At 52.6% G+C, this 23,520-nt stretch overlaps 1 protein-coding gene and 1 non-coding gene across 9 annotated transcripts in view; both read right to left on the minus strand.

Annotated features, from left to right (window-relative positions):
- The window catches only part of PITPNM2 (phosphatidylinositol transfer protein membrane associated 2), a 144,459-nt gene that overhangs the window by 101,740 nt on the left and 19,199 nt on the right, over positions 1–23,520 (minus strand). The gene's annotated exons all lie outside the window — the stretch shown is intronic.
- TRNAE-UUC (transfer RNA glutamic acid (anticodon UUC)) lies at positions 22,651–22,723 on the minus strand. Its single transcript has one exon. It is a non-coding gene; the product is annotated as a tRNA-Glu (tRNA).

Below are 23,520 nucleotides of genomic sequence, written 5' to 3' on the forward strand. Positions count from 1 at the left end.
AGGTAGAGCTTCCCTGCTGGGAGCTCCTTGGTGTGTGTGTTGGCTGGAATTTTACAGGGTCCAGCCCCTTTCCTGGCCTGATCTCCAACTCACCACCTTTGACCCGCACTTCTGACACTTAGGACTTCTCCCATTCCCCAAACATACCACACACTATGCGTACTAAAGGTACTGGCTCCTGCTGTTCTCTGTGCCCTTCCCCCTTCCCTTCTGGTAAACTCCTGTGCATCCTTCAAAACCCAACAGAAATGTCCCATTTTCTATGAAATCTTCCCCATCAGGCAGTCGGCCACTGCCTGCTCTCTGCTTCGGCTGCACTCTGTGCCTCCCTTTACTGATGTATTACACGCTCTGATACGTGTCTGATCCCAGATGGAGAGTTCTCCTCCCTCACTGTGACCCACTGCCTGGCACAGTAAACATCTGCCAGATGAGAGAGTAAACTGATTCCCTCCTTCACCCTCACCCAGAGCTGGCATTTTTGCGCCACCCACCTCAGCTTTTTTCTAAAGTATGGAACCCTATAGCAGGACCCCCTTCAGCAATCCAGGCAAATGATAAGCCTGGGTGCTCTCGCGCTCTGCCTCCCCACCTGGACAGCACACAGGCTGCCAGGCACTACTAGCCCTCGGAGAATACCCAGTGCTGCCAGACTGAGGAGCTGCTGCTCTGCCAGGGCTCTGACAGAAGGACCACAGCCAGGTGAGGGGGCAGGCCCGTCTTTGCACCTGGGAGCTGGCGAGGCACTGGGGACTCCAGGCCACATCTGCAGCACAGGAGCTCTGATGACACTTTCCAGTCACTGAGCTGATTCTCTGTGGGGCTCCCGCCAGGGATGCACCCTCCTTCCCAGTGGCTGATCGCAGAGCAGGAGCTGGGGTGCCGAGGAACAGGGGCTGCCGTCATGGGGTTGGGTCTTGCCTCCCCAGCTTCTAAGTTAACCAAACTGCTCCCGGTCCCGGAGACCTGGCTCCGAAAGCTCCCTGCGTCCCTGGCTTTGAGGTTTAAGTGCCTCTTGGAGTTGAAGCAAGTCCAGGGGCCACCCCCAACCTCACAAGGCCCTGTGCCAGACCCTCCAGGTGAAGAGAGATTCCCAGGGTACAAGACACTGACAGCCTAGACGGCTTTCCCAGGGGTGATCAGAAGAATCAAAAGCACTGAAAAAGGGGGCACCCCCCAAAAAGCAAATTCTGCAGCCTTTCAAACGTCACAGAGTACCTACTACGTGCCCAGCACCTGCAATCTAGAGGGAAATACTTATAACAGCGAACACAGACACAGCCCTCACCAAGCACTTTGTAGATATTCTCATTTAATCCCCATGACAACATGCAGTGAGCACTATAATCTTGTCCCCGTTTTACAGATAAGGAAACTGAGGCTGGGAAAGGTGAAGGGGACTGTCCCAAGTCTCCCAGCCAGGTTCTAAAGCCAGGCAGCTTGGTTCTGGAGCCTGCATTAACCACCACACTACACAGTTCTGCACAACAATCATTATAAAACAGTGTGCACTGAAAAATTGACAGCCGCCTTGGAAAAGTGTGGCAGTTCCTCAAAATGTTAAGCATAGAGTTAGCATATGACCCAGCAATTCTCCTCCTAGGGATATACTCAAGGGAAATGAAATGTAGGTCCACACAAAAACGTATACGTGAATGTTCACAGTAGCATTATTCACAATAATCAAAAAGTGGGGGGAATTCCCTGGCAGTCCAGGGATTAGGACTACGCGCTTCCACTGCAGGGGTACATGGGTTCGATCCCTGGTCGGGGAACTAAGATCCCACAGGCCGCAAGGTGCGGCTAAAAACAAAAAAGTGGGAGAAATGTAAATGCCTATCAACTGATGAACGGACAGATGAATGAGGGTCCATCCACACAATGGAATGCTATTCTGCGGTAAAAGGGAGTGAAGTACCGATTCAGGCGAGCCTTGAAAACATTATCATGGGCGAAAGAAGCCAGTCACTGAAGGCCGCATGTTGTAGGGTTCCATTTATACGAAATGTCCGGGATAGGCAAATCCATAGTGACAGAAAGGGGATGAGTGGTTGCCCGAGGCTGGGGGAGGGAAGTGGCAGCTAAGAGGGCGTGGGGTTTCTCTGGGGGGGATGATGGACATGCTCTAAACTTGACCGTGGTGCTGGCTGAACACGTCTGTGAATATGCAAAATACCATTGAATTGTACACTTTTAATGGATGAATTATGCGCTATATGAATTATATCTCCATTGAGTTGTTTAAAAAGAAAACTGTGCAAGCCCAGTTTGCACAGAGGTGTGTAAGCCCAGGTGCTCGGAGAGCCAGAGCAAGGGAGTCCCTTCCGCCTGCTGGAAGGGCAGTCTGGGCACCAGGGTCGCCACACCTGGCATTCTGCTGGCTTTCAGGTTCTGCAAGCCAGGTCTGTCCCTTACCTCCTGTGTCACACACGAGACTTAGGAGCTGGCCTAGCACTGGCCAGTCTTCTATGTGGGAGAAGACTGAGGCCCAGGCTGCCTCACCTCGGGCAGCTATGTCCTCAAACACCATCCTTCGCGCTGTGCTGCCATAACTCTAAAGGGCTTGGTTCCAGAAGCCTTTCCCGATCCCACAGATGGAAGGAGCCACTCTCCCGCATACACCGTGCCCCACGCAGACACTGATCAGACAGCTCTGCTGGCCAGGGCACAGCCCTCATCCCAAGGCAGTGCAGGCCCTGGGAGCCTCGGCCGACTCTGACGGATTTGTTTCCTTACATTAGGAAAGGAACACTGATTTACTGAGCAACTACTACATGCCAGGAGCTGGGCGGGGTGCCCTACACCGCTTTTCTCATTGTCTCTCTTTCTTCTGGTCACAGTCTTTTCAAGTCTAGGCCATCTCTGCAAGATGCTTTAACGGTTCAAGAAAACATGCCCATGACCTCAGATGTCCCCTTGCGATGGGCGTGAAGCACGGGACAGGGCTGGCCCCGGGGCAATCTGTGATGTTGGAGGAGTCCTCCTGCTGGAATGCCGGCTCCCTACTGCCACCTCCTCTCATCCTCGCTGCCCTGGCCTGCTTCTTGGGTCCACTGAATAAGCTTATGCACAGGGAGGTACCAGGGAGTGAGTGCGACATACTTCCCCAGAGTATTTATAACTTGTAGGCGAACTAGAGGCAAGAAGTGACTGAGGGAAGGAGAAGGAGGCGTGGCTCTCCTTCCAAGCCCCTCAAAGCACAACTCTGCTTTATTTTCACCTCCAGCACATGGCACAGCTCGCGCACACAGAAGGTGCTTAACACGTGTTAGTCAAATGATCACCCGACTTAAGGCAGCTCCTCCCGTCTGGGAGCCCACATCCTGGAAAGCATGCTGCGGGGGACAAGCCAACGGACTCCCTTTTCTCAGGGAAACTGGCGCCAGGAGAGGAGATGTGGATCCCGAAATCCACCACCGATGTGAGCACACCCTGAGCACAGTGCCCAACCTCGGCCGTCCTGGAGAGAGTCACCCCAGGGGTGCTAGGAAGGGCTCCCAGTCATCTCCAGGTGCTGCAGCCCAGGACAGGCGGGGACTAAACGGCTTGTGCCCTGGAGGGAACCTGTCTGGGTGTTTCTTTTTTCCTTGCCATCTCCCCACTCCTCTAGCCTCTGAGGAAGATGCCAACAAAAGGACAGGGGCTGGCATGATACCAGCCCACTGAGACTCAAGCCTCACTTCAGTGGTCTGGCCACATCTCCCACGTCTGGGCACCACATTCTCATCAGCCCCGTCCTGGGATCACCTGTGGCCGCCAGGGTGCTAATCAGACCCAAGGGCACAAGAACCACTTCTGGAGACAGCCCGTACATCACCCCGTGGAAGCAGTTCCAAGTTGGCCTCGAGAATACCGCTGCTGTGATGGGACAGATCAAGTTAAAAGGCTAAAAGAAAAATCAAACTGGGGCCTTCCCCGCTTTGGCCGATAGACCCGGCTTTTCCGTAGAGAGTGAGAGCAAAATCTCTCTATCTTCCCAGGCAACCCTCGCACGGAAGAGCCTGCGGATGATACCCAGCTCTTTCCAAGCTGAGCTGGGAGCTTCACGGGCCTCGTGCTGTATCTCAGGGGTCAGCAGTGACCTTAAAGCTGGCCATTAGAGCTGGCTTGCGGACTAAAGAAAAGTTACCAGCCCAGCGCCCTGCACAAGAAAGCACATGGGAAGTGCTGGCAATAAAAGGTTGCCTCTCAGGGGGTGCACCTGGGTCCTCACAGTTTAAGTGAAGCCTGTGCTCGGTGACACGGCTGTAGGGCAGTGAGCTGCCAGCCCCCGCCGACTCTCCTTGCCCCCTTTATTCTAAGAGATGAATCATGGGTTTAAGCAGACCACCCTGGTGTACGGAAGGCCTCTGGCTTGTGTCCCCTGGGGTATCTGGTGGCTGCAGCGGCTGTTTAGTGCCTGTCCTCGGACAGAGATCCCAAGCGTGGACAGCTCCTGCACGGGCCTGATTGCCCACGATCGCGGGGGCATCGTTGGTTCACCTGTCCGTCTCCCAAACTGTTAGGTCCTCCAGAGCAAGGGCGTCTTGTCTCTGGGCTGGCACTTAACAGAAGCTCAATAAAATCTTCAAGAACATGCACAGGAGTATTGTCTCTGATCTGCCCAAGAGCTCAGACATGACCCTCAAGACCTCTGCCCAACTGAGGTCAAAATGTCAGCCCGGGAAGAGCCGTTACAGGCACACAGCACCCATAAATGTCAGTTTACAATGTCCCGGGTTCCTGCCGGCCGGTGGAATCTGCCAGAATCCCATGCTCAGCTGCTGTGCTGGGGGCCAGCCCTGCTTCCCTCGGGACCCCAGACCTCTGCAGGTCTCCTCCCACAGCTGCCAATCAGTTCAGCTACAAAAACATGGGGTCAAAAACTCAAGTCTTGACTCTGCCACTAATCAGCTTGCTGTGTGACTCTGGACAAGTAACTTCCTTTACTGGGCCTCAGTTACCCTGTAGGTTAAGTGAAACGGTTGGACTAGATGATCTCTTAGGTCCTTCCAAGCTCATGAGAACCTGTTTTTAAAAGTCCACACAATGAGGATTGCCTAATTTCTCAGTGATTCCTTCCAGCTCTACCTTTAAAACGTACCTGGAGCCCAACTCCCTCATCACCTCCACCGCTGGCACCCTGCCTACCACCTCACGTGCTGCATCCGTGCCCCTGCTGGTCTCCCTGCTTCCTCCCTTCACCCCATCCAGTGTGTTCTCAACACAGTAGCCAGAAACCATCCTTTTAAAGCACAGGTTGGATCCTGGCCCTTCTCTGGTCAAACTCTAGAGTAGCACCACATCTCACTCAGAGTCAAAGGTGAAAGTCCAGACAGGAGTGCAAGGTCCTGATAGATGTGGGCTCTCCTATTTCTCCAACCCCCTCCCCTGCCATTCTTCCACTCACTCAGATTTCCTGAACATCCCGGCTGAGCTCCTGCCTCAGGGCCTTTGCACAGGCTGTCTCCTCTGCCTGGGATAACCTCCCCATTCTCTCCGTCGCCTCCTTCAGGCCTTTGCTTAAATGTTCCTGACTTGAGAGGCCTTCTCTTCCCTTGTTTATTTAGCTCCGATCACCACCTGACGTACTTATATATTTTACTGCCTACTTGCATATTGTACGTCTACCCCCGCTAGACTCTAAGCCCAGGAGGGCCAGAATTTTAAATGTTTTATCACTCCTTTATACCCAGCTCCCGGACTAGCAGCTACTCACTAAATGCATGTTGAATGAATACATTTTGATTGTTTGTGGGTTCGATCACGCTGCTAAGATGAACAGTCTCAGGCCATACAACCCTCCAGCTTGAAAGACGTCATCCCAGGAGTCCCTCTGAGAATCCCAAGCTCTGGACAGCGTCTCTGGGAGTCAAAGTGATTGTTCTAGCCAGGTTCGCGGCTTAGGAAGTATGTGGAGGAACAAAGCAAGGAAATGACACAGACCTGGTCTGGTCCCTGGGAGGTGGTGGGGTCAGCTCATAAGCAGATGCTTCCAGGCGCCTCCTTGCCGGGCAAGAGGAGGTTATAAACACAGGTCAGTTAGTGCACTGGACACCGGTCGTGAGGGAAGCACAAGAAGGGAAACGCAAGCAGTGGGCTCTTCCTTAGAACCAGGGAAAGGCAGCCATGGCGGAAGAGTGAGCAGAAGGCAGCCAGGAGGGGGCTGCAGTGCCGGAGGCCTGCGGACCGAGCTCCAGAGGAGCCCTGGGCCGGACCACCAAGGCCAGGCCAACTGATCGCCCTGCCCTGCCGACCCCAGAGCGCTCGAACCGAGGGCCCTCAAGCCTGGGTCTCTGATAGGTGCCTGGGCGAACGTCCACACATGACTGGGAGCAGAGACCAGAAACAAAGCCAGAGAAACGCGGCTCCTGCCACGTGGATGAAGATGAAGTACGCTCTCAGGAAGATGTGCGTCACTGAGGCCGAGAGGGCAAACCCAGGGAGTGGGGATCTGGGGCTCTTGAGAAGAGGACGAACTGGGAGGTGGAAGGACCAGACTTCGGCGGGCGTCGCTCCCGGGCCGCGAGAGAGGGCCTAAGAGCCTAGAAAGAAGCGGAGGATCGAGCAACCCGGTGGAAGCCTCCTCCGTGTTCTACCTGAGTCCTGGGCAGGGCTGGCCGGGTGCCAAGGTCCCACGTTAGGAAACGGACTATGGATGCAAGAGGTCAGGAGGGGCCACGGGGGACGTCAGGTCCCGCCCAGCTGCCTCCCAAGCGCCATGGGGGGACCTCGAAGGAATACAGGACAAGCCCCAGTCTTTGCTCCTGCCCTCTGTACGGGTGCACACGGCCTCCCTCGCTGGCCGAGGCCCCTAACAGGCCACCCATCAGACCTACGGCCCAGGGAGCGGCCGGCCAACCCTCCCACGTGGGGCTGGGGTGCTGAGAGGGGTGAAGCTCCCACAGGTGAAGGAAAGAAGCCTCACCCCTCCCTCAGTCTCCATCCAGGGGCCCAAGGGGAGGCGGGGAGGCCAGTGCGGCGGTGGGGACGAAAAGTGTGTCAGTTGCCACTGTGGTCTGAGGTCCTGCCCTGTCTTCAGCTCTCTTCCCCCTCAGGAGACAGTGACCTTGCCGAGGCCTCAGCGGAGACAATGGCAGGAAGCGCCTCTCCCCACGAGCCGGGGAGTCAGGAAGTGACCGACTCTGAGCCTGGGCCCGGGACCCTTCCCGCCAAGCCCCTACCCCAAGGACACGCTAGAAGCTCTGCTCACCTGCTCAGGATGGCAAACGTCCTCAGCTTTGGGGAGGAGGCGCTGAGGACAGACGCTCTCCAGCCTGGGACCCCCTGTCAGAGGCAAACCCTCTGAGGATGGAGAGCTCCTGCATCAGATTGAGCGGATACAGAAGACAGCCAGGCCGAGCTGAGACAACAACTCCAGCTGCCCCCTGCCTGCCCTCCACAGCCCCCCACCTCCTGGAAGGAAGGGCTCCATGCTCCTCTGGAGCAAGGAGCTTCTCTACAAATAAACCTTGCTCCTCCAGCCTTTTCCTCCCCAGCCCCCTGCGGAGGAGATGAGGAGGTGATTTCACATCTCAGAAGGGCCGCCTCTCTCCACGCCGCCCTCAATTCTTGCCATCCAGGGCCCAGTGCTCTCGATGTCCCACACAGCCACAAACTCCCAGGAAGAGCTCAGAGGCGGGTAGGGGGCGACTGAGATCGTCCCCACCGTGGGGTGTAGAGCAGAGGCGAGAACAGGGAACCTCAGACGCCGCAACAGCATACGCAAAGCGCAGAGGTGAGAGTGCAGCGCGGGCGCTGGGCCAACACCAGGGCAAAAACTCCACACAGGCGGAGTCACACCTGCAACTCGGGCACCTGGGACGGTACCCGGTCCACACTAGGTACTGAGTAAATGTTCGCTGGGTAAACGAGTGAAGCTGAGGAGTTCTAAGTGAGGACGCGCAGATAAGGTGGGCTGAAAGGCCACCATCTCTAACACCGCGGAACTTGGGCATGAGGTCGTCGGGAAGGACAAGAACCCCCTTCCTGTAGAAGAAGAAACAGGAAACGAAGGCTCTGTTGGGGCAGGGCCCCTCCAACCAACGGGAGCTGATGTCAGAGCTCAGAGGAGGGCCCACCAGGCCCCCCGGCCGGCAGGACATCGAGTGACCACGGAGAGGCTGAGAGTCAGGGCCCGTGTCCCCATGGCAACCCCACCCCCAATACCCAGCTGAGACACCTGGGAAAGAACTGACGCAAAACAACAGAACAAAAAATACAACATAGCACTCTCCCTTCTTAGCACTTGGAGGCCTTTTCACGGCAACTAAAAAGAACGGGCAGTTAGAGGAGACAGCCCATGGTGCCACTGTGGAAACACAGCAGTGAGGGCGCCCATGACTGAGGCCTTGTCTGCTGCACCCCGCTTTCCCAGGGAGGAGTGGAGGCCGGCGACTCACCTGGGGACAGGCCCCCCAGCCCATGGGGAAGTCCAGCTGTATTTGGAAAATCATGCCATGTGCTTCGGGACCTAGACTTGGGGTCCAGTTCCAAGCCCATCCCTGACTAGCCGTGTGACCCAGATGCCTGCCATCTCTGAGCCTCGGCTTCCTCGTGTGAAACAGCGATTGTAAGGGCTTCTGCACAGGTTACTGTGTGCTCAGCAGAGCCAGTGCTTTCACAACTCATAGCCTGGCCGAGACGGCCGCAACTTGGGACCCCAGTGCCCCCTCCCCGCCCAGGTTAGTGTCCTGGGATGGAATGCCCACCCTCCATGCCTCGAAAACTCAAACTAGCTGACTGGTACACAGGGAGAAGGGTTCACTGAAATTTAGGAAAGGAAAAGGCAACATCACTTCAACTGCTCTGCCCACCGAAGGCCTTGGTGGGACAAAAAGGGGAGAGAGCGAGACCTGCGCCTAAGACTCAGGATGTGCGATGGAACAGGATGGACGGGAAGCCCGGCACCCGGGCTCCTGCTCTAACTCGGGGCAGAAGGAGAGAAAGAGCCAGGCTCTGGGAGATTCGGCCACTCGTCCTGACTCCACAGAGGACCCCAGCACACCACAGCCCCAGGCCTCAGTTTCATCCAGGGAGGTGGTTACCTGAAAACACACGCATGGTTGTTTCCGTGTCACTGACCACGACTTGTGGGAAACGGCAAGGCAGCACCCAGGCTGGGGAGCCCCCAAACTCTTGTTCTGTCCCGTTGGCTGGGGTGGGGAGGGCCAGGCTGACCCAGGGGAGCCAAGAGAAGAGAGGCACCCCAGGGCGCCCTATACCGAGGAGAGAAACACAGGCCGCCCGGGGAATCCAAAGCTACCAGGGAGAGCACATCAGTCCTTCCTGCTTGGTGGAGAGGCGTCAATAGCTGCAAGAAGCAGGATCGATTAATACGATTTACCCCACGTACATCAGATAAAGGCAGATGTTTAAGGAAGAGGAAACGGCAACTGAGCCCCTCCCCCCCCCACTCCAACGCTGGTGGGCGGTCCTAACCTGCAGGTCTGCGTGGGAAGGCGCCTCCGACGTCCTGCTCTCAAGGCCCACAGAAGGGAGCAGCCTGCAGGGAGAAGCTCAGCGGGCGAGGGCTGAGACACCTGGTCGCTCTGATCGCGCAGCGCCCGCTGGGAAATGGAGGAAGCCAGGCCTCCTCCTGAGCAAGGCCAAAGATATCCAGATGTGCCCAGAGGGCAGGACCGGGGGTGCCTGGCTAAAGGAGCCTTCATTTGACAAAAGGGACCCAGTCCAGGATGCACTCCTGGGGGCCGATACACCCGACACCGACACCGCCCAGGACTCCCTCTGCTTAGGAAGACTGCTCAAGGAACCGGAACCCATAGCCCCAGCACACGCGGGAAGCTTTCTTATCTCAGAAGTCCAGCTCGGAGCTCTCAGCCTCAAACCTGAGGTTTTCACCCATCAACCTTTGGGACTGCGGGACCTCAGGACCTCAGGCTGCAGAGGGGAGGCAGGTGGGAGATGGGGGGTGGGCGGGGGGGCCTGACACATCAGCCCGGAGTTCTCGGTAAGCAGCCACCAGCATCTTGATGCCTGGGGCAGGGTCACGGTCAGCGGGGCGATGCAGGTGATTCTCACCTTCCAATCAAGCCCCTGAACTCGGGCAATACGGGACTGGAGGCCCACCTCCACCAGATACCCAGAAGCCAGAGACAAGCGCTCACAACAAAATGAAAAAGGTGGAGAAATAGATTTCCAGGGAGTCCCAGGCGCAAGCAGACTACAAGAGGACAGAACTTGCACAGGCACCACGAAAGCCGCCACCCAATCCAGGGCCCCCATCAGGACCCAAGATGCTCCCGTGATCCCTGTGTACAGCTCAACGCCCATTCTTGTCTGTCTGACACATGTGCACCCCCGGTACGGTGCCCAGGAGGCAGACAGCAGCCCAGGAGGCCTTCCAGTGACCATGACTGGAAGGCAGCCCCCTGCTGCTATAGAAGCTCTAATTGTTCCAGGAACCGATTCCCAACTCCGGAGCAACCCTGCCCCAGGGGCTGAGGCCAGGCACCGGGGCAACTAGGGACACTAGAAGTAGAAGTAAACAAGAGGCGCATTTCATGGTGGCTCAGAAGAACAAAAGTGATGAACTGCAGAGTGAGGGCACAGACGGCGAGAATTCAGGGGAGGAAGGGAAGCGAACTAGGGAGGTGAAAAGATAACCAGTGACGGCACAGCAGTGGGAGGTGTGGCTGCAAGCGACAGAGACGGGCTTTTCACACGCCGCCCACCCCAGAGCAGTCCCACGCTCCCTCCCGGGAAGCCACAGCCAGTTCTGCAGATTCCTCTTTGGGATGGGGCTGCAGGGGTTGAAGCTCCATCTCTGCCCTGCACGGACATGCTCGACCCCCAAAGAACACAACACCCCAGGTGTCCCAGGTTCCAGGTCCCCGCCGGGCACGTGAGCCCCGCCGGCTTCCCCGCTCCATCCCACCAGAACCCCCAGCTCGCCCTCACACGCCCTGCCTCTGCACAGCTTCTCCTCTGTTCTGTTTCTTAGCCTTCATCACAACACCTCCAAACCCTCTGTGAGGTCAGTGGCAGTCTCCCCATTCGAGGGGTCAGGAAACCCACCGAGAGGGTTAGGGGTCTGCCACGGCAACACGCCAGTCAAAGGCGAGCTGGCTTCTGCACACCGGCCCCACTCCCCTCCACTGTGCCGCCTCCCCCCCCCCCCACCCCGGGGGTGAGAAGGTCAACTGACTCACACCCGGCAGAATGAGATCAGCAGCGGCTGCAAGAAAGGATGCGCACTCTTCACACAGGGGTGCGCGGCGGGGAAATGATTTTTCTGACACAAAAGCATTTAAAATCCAAAAAGTGAATGCAGAGTCAACTTAAGGAGCGACACAGCTCCTCGGGGGACAGAGCTCTAGGGGCAGGGGAGCAAAACGACACTGGAATAAAGTAGGAAGATGCTGCCAGAGGACGCAGGCCTCCCGTGACCTCTCACACAAAAGGCGAAAAGCAAATCAACCCACTCCCTTTAGGGGAATGAAAAATCAAAACAGAACACAATTCTGTGCTGAGATTTGCTGTGGGCATGTTCCATGCACACCTGTAGCTGTGGTCATGGGGGGCTGCGGCGTGGGATGAGGTTCTGGAACTAAATAATGCACAGTATGTTGCTGTTTACCAGGAACAAAACCATTTTATTCCTTTGAGTTCTTCCCCCATTTTTACTGAAGTATAATCAACAAATAAAATCTTGATACGCTTAAAGTGCATAGCCATAAAAAGAATGAAATAATGCCACTTGCAGCAATACAGATGGACCTAGAGATTATCCTACTAAGTGAAGTTAAGTCAGACAGAGAAAGACAAATATCATGACACTGCTTCTGTGTGGAATCCAAAACAAATTATATGAATGAACTTATTTATAAAACAGAAATAGACCCACAGATATAGAAAACAAACCTATGATTATCAAAGGGGAAGGGGGAGGGATAAATTCGGAGTTTGGGATTAACATATACACATGACTATATATAAAAGAGATAAACAAGAAGGACCTACTGTACAGCACAGGGAACTAAACTCAATATCTTATAATGACCTATGATGGAAAAGAATCTGAAAAATAATATATATGTATATGTATAACTGAATCACTTTGCTGTACACCTGAAACTAAGACAACATTGTAAAACAATCATACTTCAATAAAAAAAATAAAGTGTATAGCGTGATGATTTGAAAGACGTATGCATTGTGAAAGGATTCCCACCATTGAGTTTATTACCCTATCACTGCATATTTGTTTTTTGTTTTTTGTGGTGAGAACACTTCAGTTCTACTCTTTTAGTAAATCTCCCTTATACAATACAGTGTTGTCAACTGTAGTCATCATTTTATACATTAGATCCTCTCCTTTCAGTTTTAAATCTAAATCTTCAATATGCAACCGGAATGATTTGCAAGATTGCAGGAGGGTAAAAAAAAAAAACAAAACACCCAACCTTTGAAGATAAGAACCAATAGAAGTCAGAATTGCTTTCCTGAAAAATGTTCAGATCCTTAATTGTTCTACTCAATGGACATGAATTAGTAAGTGAATCTGTTTCTCTACATAATTTCTATTAACAGAATATCAGTCTCTCCTCATCCCCACTAAATAAATGTCAAACAAACACTTAAAGAATACTGGTTTGACGGGGGTGCCAAATTACTAGCTTGCCCAGACATCCACATGTTTCAGGCTGGCCCCGGTTGAAAGTGTAAGTTCCAAATGAGTGGGGAGCACGGCTGGAGTTGAACACTCTTGTTTCCAACCCCCGTTGACATGGAGACCATGAGGCAGGTGGCTAAAGAATGGGCAGAGAAGGACGGATGCAAATGGCAGTGGTACCCAAGCAGGTTGTCCAGGTTGCTGGCAACAGGAGGGGGCAGCCCAGCTTTCGATTCCATCTGAAGGCTTGGCTCCTAATTTTTTGATTTATTAAGATGTCATTCTCATGCCACAGAATTCACCCTTTGAAAGTGTACAATCCAGTGGCCTTCAGTACATTCGCAAAGTCGTACAACCATCACCTCTCTCTAGTTCCAGGATGTCTTCATCACCCCCCCAAAAGAAATCCCATACCTATTAGCAGTCACTCCCCACACCCCCTCCCTCCAGCCCCTGGCCAACACCATCTGCTTTCTGTCTCTACGGATTTGTCGATTCCGGACATTTCGCGTAAATGGGACCATTCAGTACGTGGCCTCTTGTGTCGGACTTCTTGCACTTCTCATCATGTTTTCAAGGTTCATCCACATTGTAGCCTGCGTCAGCACTTCATTCTTTTTTGCGGCCGAACAACACTGCATTGTGTGGGTCAACTGTTTTGTTCATCCGTTCATTTGTTAACAGACACTTGGGTTGTTTCCACTTTGGAGCTATGAAGAATTGTGCTGCTAGGAACATTCGTGTACAAGTTTTTGTGTGGATGTATGTGTTTGATTTAGGTACATACCTGGGAGTTCCTTTTTTTTTTTTTTTTTGGCCACACTGCCCGGCAGGCGGGATCTTAGTTCCCCGACCAGGGATTGAAACTGTGCCCCCTGCAGTGGAAGTGCAGAGTCTTAATCACTGGACCACCAGGGAAGTCTCCAGGAGTTCCTAATTTTGAACAAAATAATTTAAAACAAGTAATACATCTGTATTTCTGAAAAGATTTAAAAAAGCACGAGAGTGAGTTTCTCTCTCGTCCCTGTTCCCCAGCACCTGGTTCCTCTCTCCAGTGTCAGGTTAATTCTCCCAGAGACGCCTAGACATCATGTACACCCTGCTGCTTTTTACAGACAGCTGGCAGGAGGAAACCTGACAACTAGATGAGGCCGGAATCAGCTTAGTGATGCTTTGGAAAGAGCACAGGGCCCAGTCCAAGTCCCATCTCTGCCGTCTGTCGGCAGCCCGCCCCTGGAAAGCGGCTTAGCGGAGGGAGGCGCCCTGGGTGGACGGGTTTTGATGTCTGGCTCTGCCATCTCTTGGCTCTGTGGCCTCAAGCCCGCTGCTTAACCCCTCTGGACTCCGTTTCCTTATCTGTAAGAGAGCGCTGACACTACTACGTAGTTCACGGGACCACCACAAAGGACCCATGAGCTCAGGAAAGCAAGTGCTTAGCGCTGTGCCCGGCACACAGTAAGCACCCAGTGTTTGCTGTCGCTGTAATTCCTGCTGCTACTGTTTGCTACCCTGTGACCCGATCCTCGGTTTCCCCACCTGGAAAATGGCGGTAGGCACCTCCCATGAACGGTCACGGTGTGGAGCACAAGAGACCCCGGTGCGCCACCGTTGCCGAGCAGTGGGAGCTCCGGGAAAGTTAGGATGGCCACGCTGCATCCCCACATCCCCGTGTCCTGCTTCAGAACCTCCCCAAAGGAGAGGCCAGGCTCCCTGCTCAGCCTCCACGGCCCTGAGTTCTCCGCCCCCCGCCCCCAAGCCCAGAGGAAAAGCCTGCAGCCTGGACCCCACCCCTGGGTGGGGTGGCTGGCTTTCTTCTTTCTTGTCCCTTTCCAGCCACCCCCCACTCCGGATCCTTCTCTCTGCTTTCTCAACACACTCGGTTCTGAACCTGAGCTTCTCTCTCTGAAGGCAGCAGGGAAACCCTCAAGAGACCTTCAAAGTGGAGAGACCTCAAGTGAGGAAGGAAGCCTTAGCGGGGGCCATTAGAAAGCTGTTAGGAGCGGTCTCCCCCCCAGCTGGCAAAAGGCAAAACAGAGCCTGCAGAACACACCCAGGCCTGGGAGGGCGGGAGAGGAGCTGAACAGTGCTGCCTCGAGCGTGTATAAGTTCATGGGGGGAAAACACCCAACACACACATACGCGCGCGCGGGCGCGCGCGCGCGCACACACACACACACACACACACACACACGCATAACGAAAAGGAGAAATTCTTAGCCTGCGGCAGTTGGTAGCATTATGTAAAATCCCAAGCCCACAGAAATATCATTTGGATGATAAAAAGTTAAATTTAGCTAAGTACAGAGTGACTAATACTACGAGGGAGGGGCAGCACCCCCAGTTGCCTGAGCTGATACAGCTGGTTTTTAGAAACTTTTGACAAGTAACCAGGGCCTGGCGCGGCCCAGAATAACATATTATGTAATAAGAGGCGCAGCCATCCGCGATACAAAGCAGACGGCAAGCGCTGCAGCCTCTTGGAGGGAGGGAACCGCTGGGGTCTGGCTGGAGCTTCTCCCACAGAACGGCTCCTGGAAGCCTGGGCGTTCCGGAGGCATCCAAGAGTGGAGCCGGGCCTTGGCTGGCTAGCGTAAGTGGATCACCTGGCCTCTTTCGCAAAGAGCTCTTCCCAGAGTGTCTGTGCCGGATGGTTACCTGGGTGGCCCCCAGTGGGGTCCCTGTCCTTTGGATCCAGTCCGGCCCGATGACCTGTTTTAACCAACAGAACGGCGAGGGGTAGAGAGGGAGGGAGTGACACTGTGCTGGGTTAGGACCCGAGCCTCAGGAAGGCCCGGCTAAGCACTGAAGACACAGACTCGGAGGGGAACCAGTGCCTCAGCTGATGCAGCCAAGCTCCCGTACCCAGCCACCAGCCATGGGAGCCGGGCCATGGTGGAAATGCATCTTCCACCCCCCAGTCAAGCCGTCCCAGCTGACACCAGCGGAGCAGAGATGAGCCGTCCCCAACCAAGCCCTGTCCGAACTGCCACATCGTGAACAAATAATTGGTGCTTTCAGCCACTGAGTTGGGGAGTACTTTGTTGCGGCAACAGAACACTGACACAGTGGTCAAGCTCTCTACTGGGTTTTGGGGAAATTTCTATTCCTAATGAGAGACTTGTGAAGATTTTTCACACTCTCACATATGAGTCACTAAGAGAAGTCAGTGCTTGCATGAGGCTGAGGAAGAGACTAATTTTCCCCAAATCCCAATGGAATAAATGCTGAAGTCGAGCCTTGTGCTGAGTTTCAAAGAGCCGCTGGGAAGGCTGTGGGATTTCTCCAATGATCCAATAGACTAACCAGGCCGCCAGTTGATCAATCCAAGCTGTCACTTAATTACGTGACTTTCACTCGTCCTCTCCAGAGCGGGGGCTGGTACAGTGTGGACAGAGGTATCGAGGGAACTCCCTGTGTGTGATGCCACAATTCCAGGTGTGAGGGCTGACAGCCAAGCTCTAGCTGGCTGACTCTTGGTAAGTCAGTTCCCCTCTCTGGGCCTCACTTTCCCATCTGTACAGTGAGAGGCCGATGTTTAAAAGGCCTCTCCAGGTGTGGAGAAAAGGGAACCCTCCTGAACTGTTGGCGGGAATGTAAATTGGTGCAGCCACTATGCAGAACAGTATGGAGGTTCCTTAAAAAAACTAAAAACAGAACTACCATAGGACCAGCAATCCCCCTCCTGAGCATAGATCCAGAGAAAACCATAATTGGAAAGGACGTGTGCACTCCAATGTTCATTGCAGCACTATTTACAATAGCCAAGACATGGAAGCAACCTAAATGTCCACTGACAGACAAGTGGATAAGGAAGATGTGGTACATATACATACAATGGAATATTGCTCAGCCATAAAAAAGGACGAAATCATGCCATTTGCAGCAACATGGATGGACCTCGTAGTTATCATACTAAGTGAAGTAAGTCAAACAGAGAAAGACAAATCTCATATGATATCACTCATATGCAGAATCTAATTTTTTTTTAATGATATAAATGAACTTATTTAGAAAACAGAAACAGACTCACAGATTTTGAAAACAAACTTGTGGTTATCAAAGGGGAAACATGATGGGGAGGGATAAATTAGCAGCTTGGGATTAACATACACACACAACTAGATATAAAATAGATAACCAGGGGCTTCCCTGGCGGCGCAGTGGTTGGGGGTCCGCCTGCCGATGCAGGGGACACGGGTTCGTGCCCCCCGGTCCAGGAAGATCCCACATGCCGCGGAGCGGCTGGGCCCGTGAGCCATGGCCTCTGAGCCTGCGCATCCGGAGCCTGTGCTCCGCAACGGGAGAGGCCACAGCAGTGAGAGGCCCGCGTACCGCAAAAAAAAAAAAAAAAAAAAAAAGATAACCAACAAGGATGTACTATATATAGCACAGGGAACTCTACTCGATATTCTGTAATGACCTATATGGAAGAAGAATCTGAAAAAGAATGAATATATGTATATGCATAACTGAATCACTTTGCTGTACACCTGAAACTAACATAACATTGTAAATCAACTATACTCCAATAAAATTTCTTAAAAATTAAAAAAACAATAATAAGACCTCTCCATTCGGCTCCAACATTCTGCAATGCTATAGTTTTGGCAGAAGGGAAGGCAACACTGAAACAGAATCCAAAACACTGAACAAAGTCCAAATGACTTGCATCTAGTTTACAAGGCAGACACATACACACTGGAATCCTTACCTCTGTCCCCTTGTAACCTCACTCTTATCTCTGTGTCCTTCATTTGAATTTGTTCCTTCCACAACATTCCCTGTGGAAATCCAGTGTGGTCCAATTTCCTCTTCCTAAATTACACTTTTGGCCCCTGGATTCTTTTTTTTTTTTTTTTTTTTTTCGGTACGCGGGCCTCTCACTGTTGTGGCCTCTCCCGTTGCGGAGCACAGGCTCCGGACGCGCAGGCTCAGAGGCCGTGGCTCACGGGCCCAGCCGCTCCCGGACCGGGGCACGAACCCGCGTCCCCTGCATCGGCAGGTGGACTCTCAACCACTGCGTCACCAGGGAGGCCCGGCCCCTGGATTCTTAATGGAACTGTGTGATTAGTTCTGTGCATAGAGGGATGTACACCCCGCTTTCCAGCCCAGCCCCTAAGACACCTCACATGATCCTCTATGCAGAAACTCCTGAGGACAATCTACGTGCAAATGAGTAAAACGACAACAACAACAAATCTTAGTTCTGGGCTTCCTAGTAGGCAAAGCAAAGAGGGATATACGCTGGCCACAGAGCTCTGCTGACAGTGAAAAACATACTGTTCATGATGAGAATCATTCTTCGTCCTGGCCGAAAGCTCTGGGAGGAAGTTTCCCCAGGGTCTCTGGGTGAGGGAATCGGTATTTGGCAGAAGGTAGCAAGAGGAGACCAAGCTTGCCCCGAAATCTGTCCCCTCCACGGCAGAGGGCCAGCTTTTCAGGCCCTCCTGTGGCCTGAGTGGCACTTGATTGTGGCGAGCAAAATTCTTCATCCTCGTTAATGTCAACACGGCAGCACCACGATAATGATGGAAAATATTTACATACCCGTACCAGGACGGGTTGTTTAGACCATCCGGCTACTGGATGCGGTAAAAGTACTGTCAAACACACGGCCTGTCCACGAATGCTGTGCCTCAGCACTGACGGAGGCCGGGCTTCGGGGTTCAGGCGGCATCCCAGGTCCCATCCGCATCATACACTGGACCACGGGGGACCCGAGAGGCCATCTCATGTCTTGGCCGGCCTGGACCCGCCATCGGCCTCAGACCCCTGCAGGTTGGGAGGAGGGCCCTCAAAGTGCCACCCCTGCTCCGTCTGGGTGAGCATCGATGATAACCTCCTGACACTATCAAGAATCTCTTTAGGACTCAAGTGCTCCAAACAAGACTCACTCGGCAAGGCAGCCCCGGTTCTGCAGCCACCGCGGGATTTCTCCAGTGATCTCATGGGGCTGCTGGGAATTCTCAGAGGCAAACAGCACAGTTCGCTTGTGTCTGAAGCCGCTTCTGCCTGAGCTTTCTCTTGCTAGGGAGGCAGAGGCAAGGATGAGGTACCACCGCTCCAGAAGGATGGAGGATGGTGAGCTTAACCTCGCCTCATTGAGAGCTGCTTCTTCCTTCTGTCCGTGTGGCTCTGCTGAGTTCTGAGACCAGGCTGAATAACAGAGGTTTTTTTCTGGGTTGACGTTAAATTTTTTTCCTTTTTCTTTCTTTCTTTCTTCTTTTAAACTTGGGGTGTTTGGGCGGGTGGTTTTATTATTATTTTCTTAATTTTAGTAAAAGCAAGAAATATTCCATTCGGAGGTCGTTTCAAAATTAGCAATTTTCTTAATGGGAAGCATACGCTCGCCGCCCACACGAGGAGCTGTGTCAGCTCGGCAGTCACAGCGCCCAGTGAATATGGTGAGCCGTGTCACCTTCCTGACAACCGTGAGTCAAATGGAAACTCATCACAGGTGGCTGGGAGGCCAGGGGCCTGGCTTGAAGCTCTGATGAGGGCTTTCAGAGAGGCACGTCTGTGGGGAAGGTCGGTGGTGTTTCCGTCCACTATGAACTCACAGCTTTAGAGTCTTTTTATAACAAACACCCTCGAAGATTTAAAGTGCGCCAACCACAGCGTTTAGAGCCTGGGGGGGCACACGGACCAGGTTCAAGTGCCAGCCGGCCACCTTGCCTCCTGGAATCGGGATTTTTTTTTTTTTTTTTTTTTTGCGGTACGCGGGCCTCTCACTGCTGTGGCCTCTCCCGTTGCGGAGCACAGGCTCCGGACGCGCAGGCTCAGCGGCCATGGCTCACGGGCCCAGCTGCTCCGCGGCATGTGGGATCTTCCCGGACCGGGGCACGAACCCGCGTCCCCTGCATCGGCAGGCGGACTCCCAACCACTGCGCCGCCAGGGAAGCCCTGGAATCGGGGTTTTGACTGTGAAATGAGGGTGACACAGCTCGAGGCAGCTTCCTGCCCTGAGAGTCACGAGCTGGTTCTCTAGTCATCAGGTGGCTGGGATGCACTGGCCCGGGTCAGGGGTGTCTGTGGCCATGGACTCAATCGAGGGTCACGGTCTTTCCCAGGACTGGCTCTTCTCTCTCTGCAAGTAGGGTGAGGACCATAAACCCCACCCATGGAGAGAGACCCGTGAAAAAAGTCAGAGCCTGAAGCCGGACATCGCGCAAGGCTCAGGAGTTTGCAACCCTGGCCCAGGAGAGCAAGCACGTGTGCACATCCACGTGCTCTAAAAGCACTGAGGCCAACAGCACGGGGCGCCTGATAATATATAGTTTGGGATGACAGTTTGCACTGGTAACACACCTAGCACCCCAGTGAGGCCGGGTGGCCATGCAGAGGCCCAAACGACATCTCTGGGAGGCATTTCAGATCCCTCAAGCCCCAGGAGAGACCTCTGCGAGGGGCCACCAAGTAGTTTCAAACAGATACCTGCTCTGCTCACCGGCTTCTAGACAGGGCTGGGCAAATGCTCTTCCTGCAAAGTGAACCGCTGGGGACACAGGGATATCGTGAGGAAGGCCACACCCAGATCACTGCCTGCTTCACTCCTACCAGGCGCCAAAAACATCCAGCAGCAAGCCAGCAACAGGCTTCTTGTTTAAACGCATCAAAACAGAGAGAAAAGACAGCTAAGGGCGGGCCCAGCGCCTCGGGACGTGGAGTAGCTTAGCCCTGGGCCTCCTAAGTTGGAGCCAGGATCTCTTCCAGACCGTGGAGCCCCTGCAGGCCCAGCCCGAGCTCCTACTGTCTCCAGCCTTCAACGCCTCCTGCCCTGGCTTCCGCATCCCAGCGGTCTGCTCAGCACCAGGAACCGCCAGGCCCCCACCTGTTCAAGGCGAAATGAGAACCACACGGTTAAGAGAGCAAGTCGTCGTTCTACAAGCTCTGTTTATTCTCTTCATTCTTAGGTTAGACCTTTCCTATTTCTTAGTGTCCTTTCGTTCATGAGAGGATGGCTACGGGGAACTGTAGCTTTTCTGTGTGTGTGGTTAGTTACTTATAACATAAGTTTTACCATTTTAATTACTTTTAAGTGTACTTCGACGGCCTTCAGTGTATGCACAGGGCTGTGCAACCGGCACCACCACCCGTTTCCAGACCTTTCCTCACCACCCCAAACACTCAACACTAACTCCCCACCCCTCTTTTCCCCCCAACCTCCGGTAATGTCTGTGAATGGTACCTCTTTATGTTTTAATTCTATTTTTATTTTTGGCTGCGTGGCGTGTGGGATCTCAGTTCCCTGACCAGGGATCGAACCCGCGCCCCCTGCATTGGAAGTGCAGAGTCTTAACCACTGGCCCGCCAGGGAAGTCCCAGAATGGTACCTCTTTAAAAATAATGTCCTTACTTGGCAAAATTATTTTGTAATCTTATAAGTGCTGGTGTCATTTTCAAGCTCCTGGTACTTCTCAGATACTCGGTGATAAACAAGCTGACAGAGAAGGGGGCAGGCAGCTGCTGTCCCCCATCCCCACCAGGAAGGAAACTTTCAGGCCACAGCCAGTATGGAGGAATCGGGGGCGGCCCCCTCGCGGTCGTGTTCAAGTGGGCACCTAATGGGAGACGTCTGGCCAGGAACTCTGCTAGAGCTGCCCTTTGCGGTAGAAAGGCTCTCACCCGGTTTTCTCCAGATTTTCATCTTACTTAAAAGCTCTTCCTTGCCTGGAGGTTTAAGGTTAAAAACCACTGCCTCATGCTCCCACGCTGTAAGTGGGAATGTCGATTGGTCCTACCTTTATGGAGAGCAATTGAGCAGTAGCTACCGACAATAAAAGGAAAACACTCCTTGACCTGGCAATTCTGCTTCGGGGAAATTTATTCCGCAGATTTGAAAGCCTATTTGCATGAAAACCTACATACTGGGAGACTCACTGAGGTAGCATTTGCTCCCAGTCTTTCACGGTTAGAATGCAAAACTCCATGGAAAGGGAGCTAGCTTAAGAAATGATGGTGCATAAGAAGGACCTACTGTATACAGCACAGGCAACTCTACTCAATACTCTGTAATGGCCTATATGGGAAAAGAATCTAAAAAAAGAGTGGATAGATGTATACGTATAACTGATTCACTTCGTTATACACCTGAAACTAACACAACATTGTAAGTCAACTCTACTCCAATGAAAATTTTAAAAAGAAAAATAAATAAATAATGGTGCATCCATTGGCCAAACACTAAGCCCATTGTTAAAAAGCCCGGGCAGCCCAGATGCACGAACAGAGGACCACCTCCAGACTTATGCACTGATAAGTCAAAACAGCAGGTGAATAGGGAAGCAGCCATTTGTGGAGTTTTTTCTTATGTAACATATATTCACATATGCAGAGAATCTCTCTGAAGAGTATACACGCTGGGAGACCGCAGACAGGGAGCAAAGAAGTCTTACATTTAACTCTCAACCACTTGCCGTTTGGTACCAAGTACAATGTATTACTTATCCAAACAATGTTTTTCGTACCGAATATGGTCTTTACTCTTTTGGGTTTTGACTACTTTATTGTAACCCATGAACTTGTAAGTTCCATAAAGCGAGAAATGTATCTTATTTATCTTTTTCCTTCTCCCAGTTTTACTGAGCTACAGTTGACAGACAGCACCGTGTATGCGGTTTCAGGTGTACAGCATAATGATTTGATCTAATTCATCTTGAAAACCTTGTCAGTGTCCCGTATAACGTCACATACCACTTTCTGGGTGTTTTAGTAATTTTTGGAAGCCATGGAAGAATTGAGAGAGTGAATGATGAAGTGAATGATGAGTGAAGAAAGGCATTGGAAAAATAAGTCATGTTCTTTAAATACTAGAAAACTGTGAGTCCTGAGTTGCCAGGGAAAGAAAAGGTTGAGGGGATGCAGGAACTGATTGATCGTGGAGATCTAGGTAGAAAAATCAGACTCAGTAATATTGAAGGAAAGTATACACCACTCGGTCAACAGGGCAGTGATGTTGATGTTAAAAGTTTAACTGAACAAGTGTTTTTTGTTTTTTGGGTTTTTTTGGCCACGCCTCACAGCTTGTGGGATCTTAGTTCCCTGACCAGGAATTGAACCTGGGTCCTCGGCAGTGAAAGCGCAGAGTCCTAACCACTGGACCACCAGGGAATTCCCCCGAAAAAGAACTTTTAGATTTTAATAACTATTTTAGATTTTTTTAAAAAGCCAACATTTAATGTTTCTTTTGAAACTGCAGAATGCAAAAATAATAAAAATAATAATGGGTGGCCCAAACGATTTTAAAATACATTTTTTGAAACCACATTACATCTACCTTTTAATTCCATGAACCACATATTCCTAAAGAATCAGAAAGTAGATCAAAAAACCACCACTCTCCAGTGAGTTGGTGACAAGGTTTGAGCGTACATACCCAGCTTGGGAGCGCGTGCCTGTGATCCTCCACGAGCCAGCCTGCAAGCTGGCAGCAACCTTGACCACTGAGAAGTGGGCTGACTAGCAGAGCAAGGCCGCCAGGCTTCAAGGAAAAAGCTTCCACAAAGCCCGAGGACTTCAGTCCTCGGAAAGTTATACCGGCCCCCTCGGCCACCCATACAAACAACTGTGGCTAAAATAAGGCAAAAAATGAACAGAAGCAAAACCACACTGAGGAGAGGACAGGAAAAGAAACAGGCAGGAGGGAAGGCTACCTTAAAAGGAACTAAGGGAGCCCGGGGTCCAGCCAGAGGGATGTCTGGCAGACGCACCCCCATCCAGCCCTTCCAAGGCCTCCCAGGACGGCCCGGTTCGTTCGTGACACCAGAACTTCATCTGCATCTGGGTAGCCCCAGCCAGCCAGATGACTCAGCCATCCCTAAGAGACTGAATTACACCAAGGGCTCGCTGTTTATTCAGAGAGAGGCAAGAAATGCCTTTGAGAAAAAGCAGGATCATTACCAGGGAAA

The sequence above is a fragment of the Orcinus orca genome, chromosome 15 (genome assembly GCF_937001465.1).
Source record: "Orcinus orca chromosome 15, mOrcOrc1.1, whole genome shotgun sequence".
NCBI classification, from domain to species: domain Eukaryota; kingdom Metazoa; phylum Chordata; class Mammalia; order Artiodactyla; family Delphinidae; genus Orcinus; species Orcinus orca.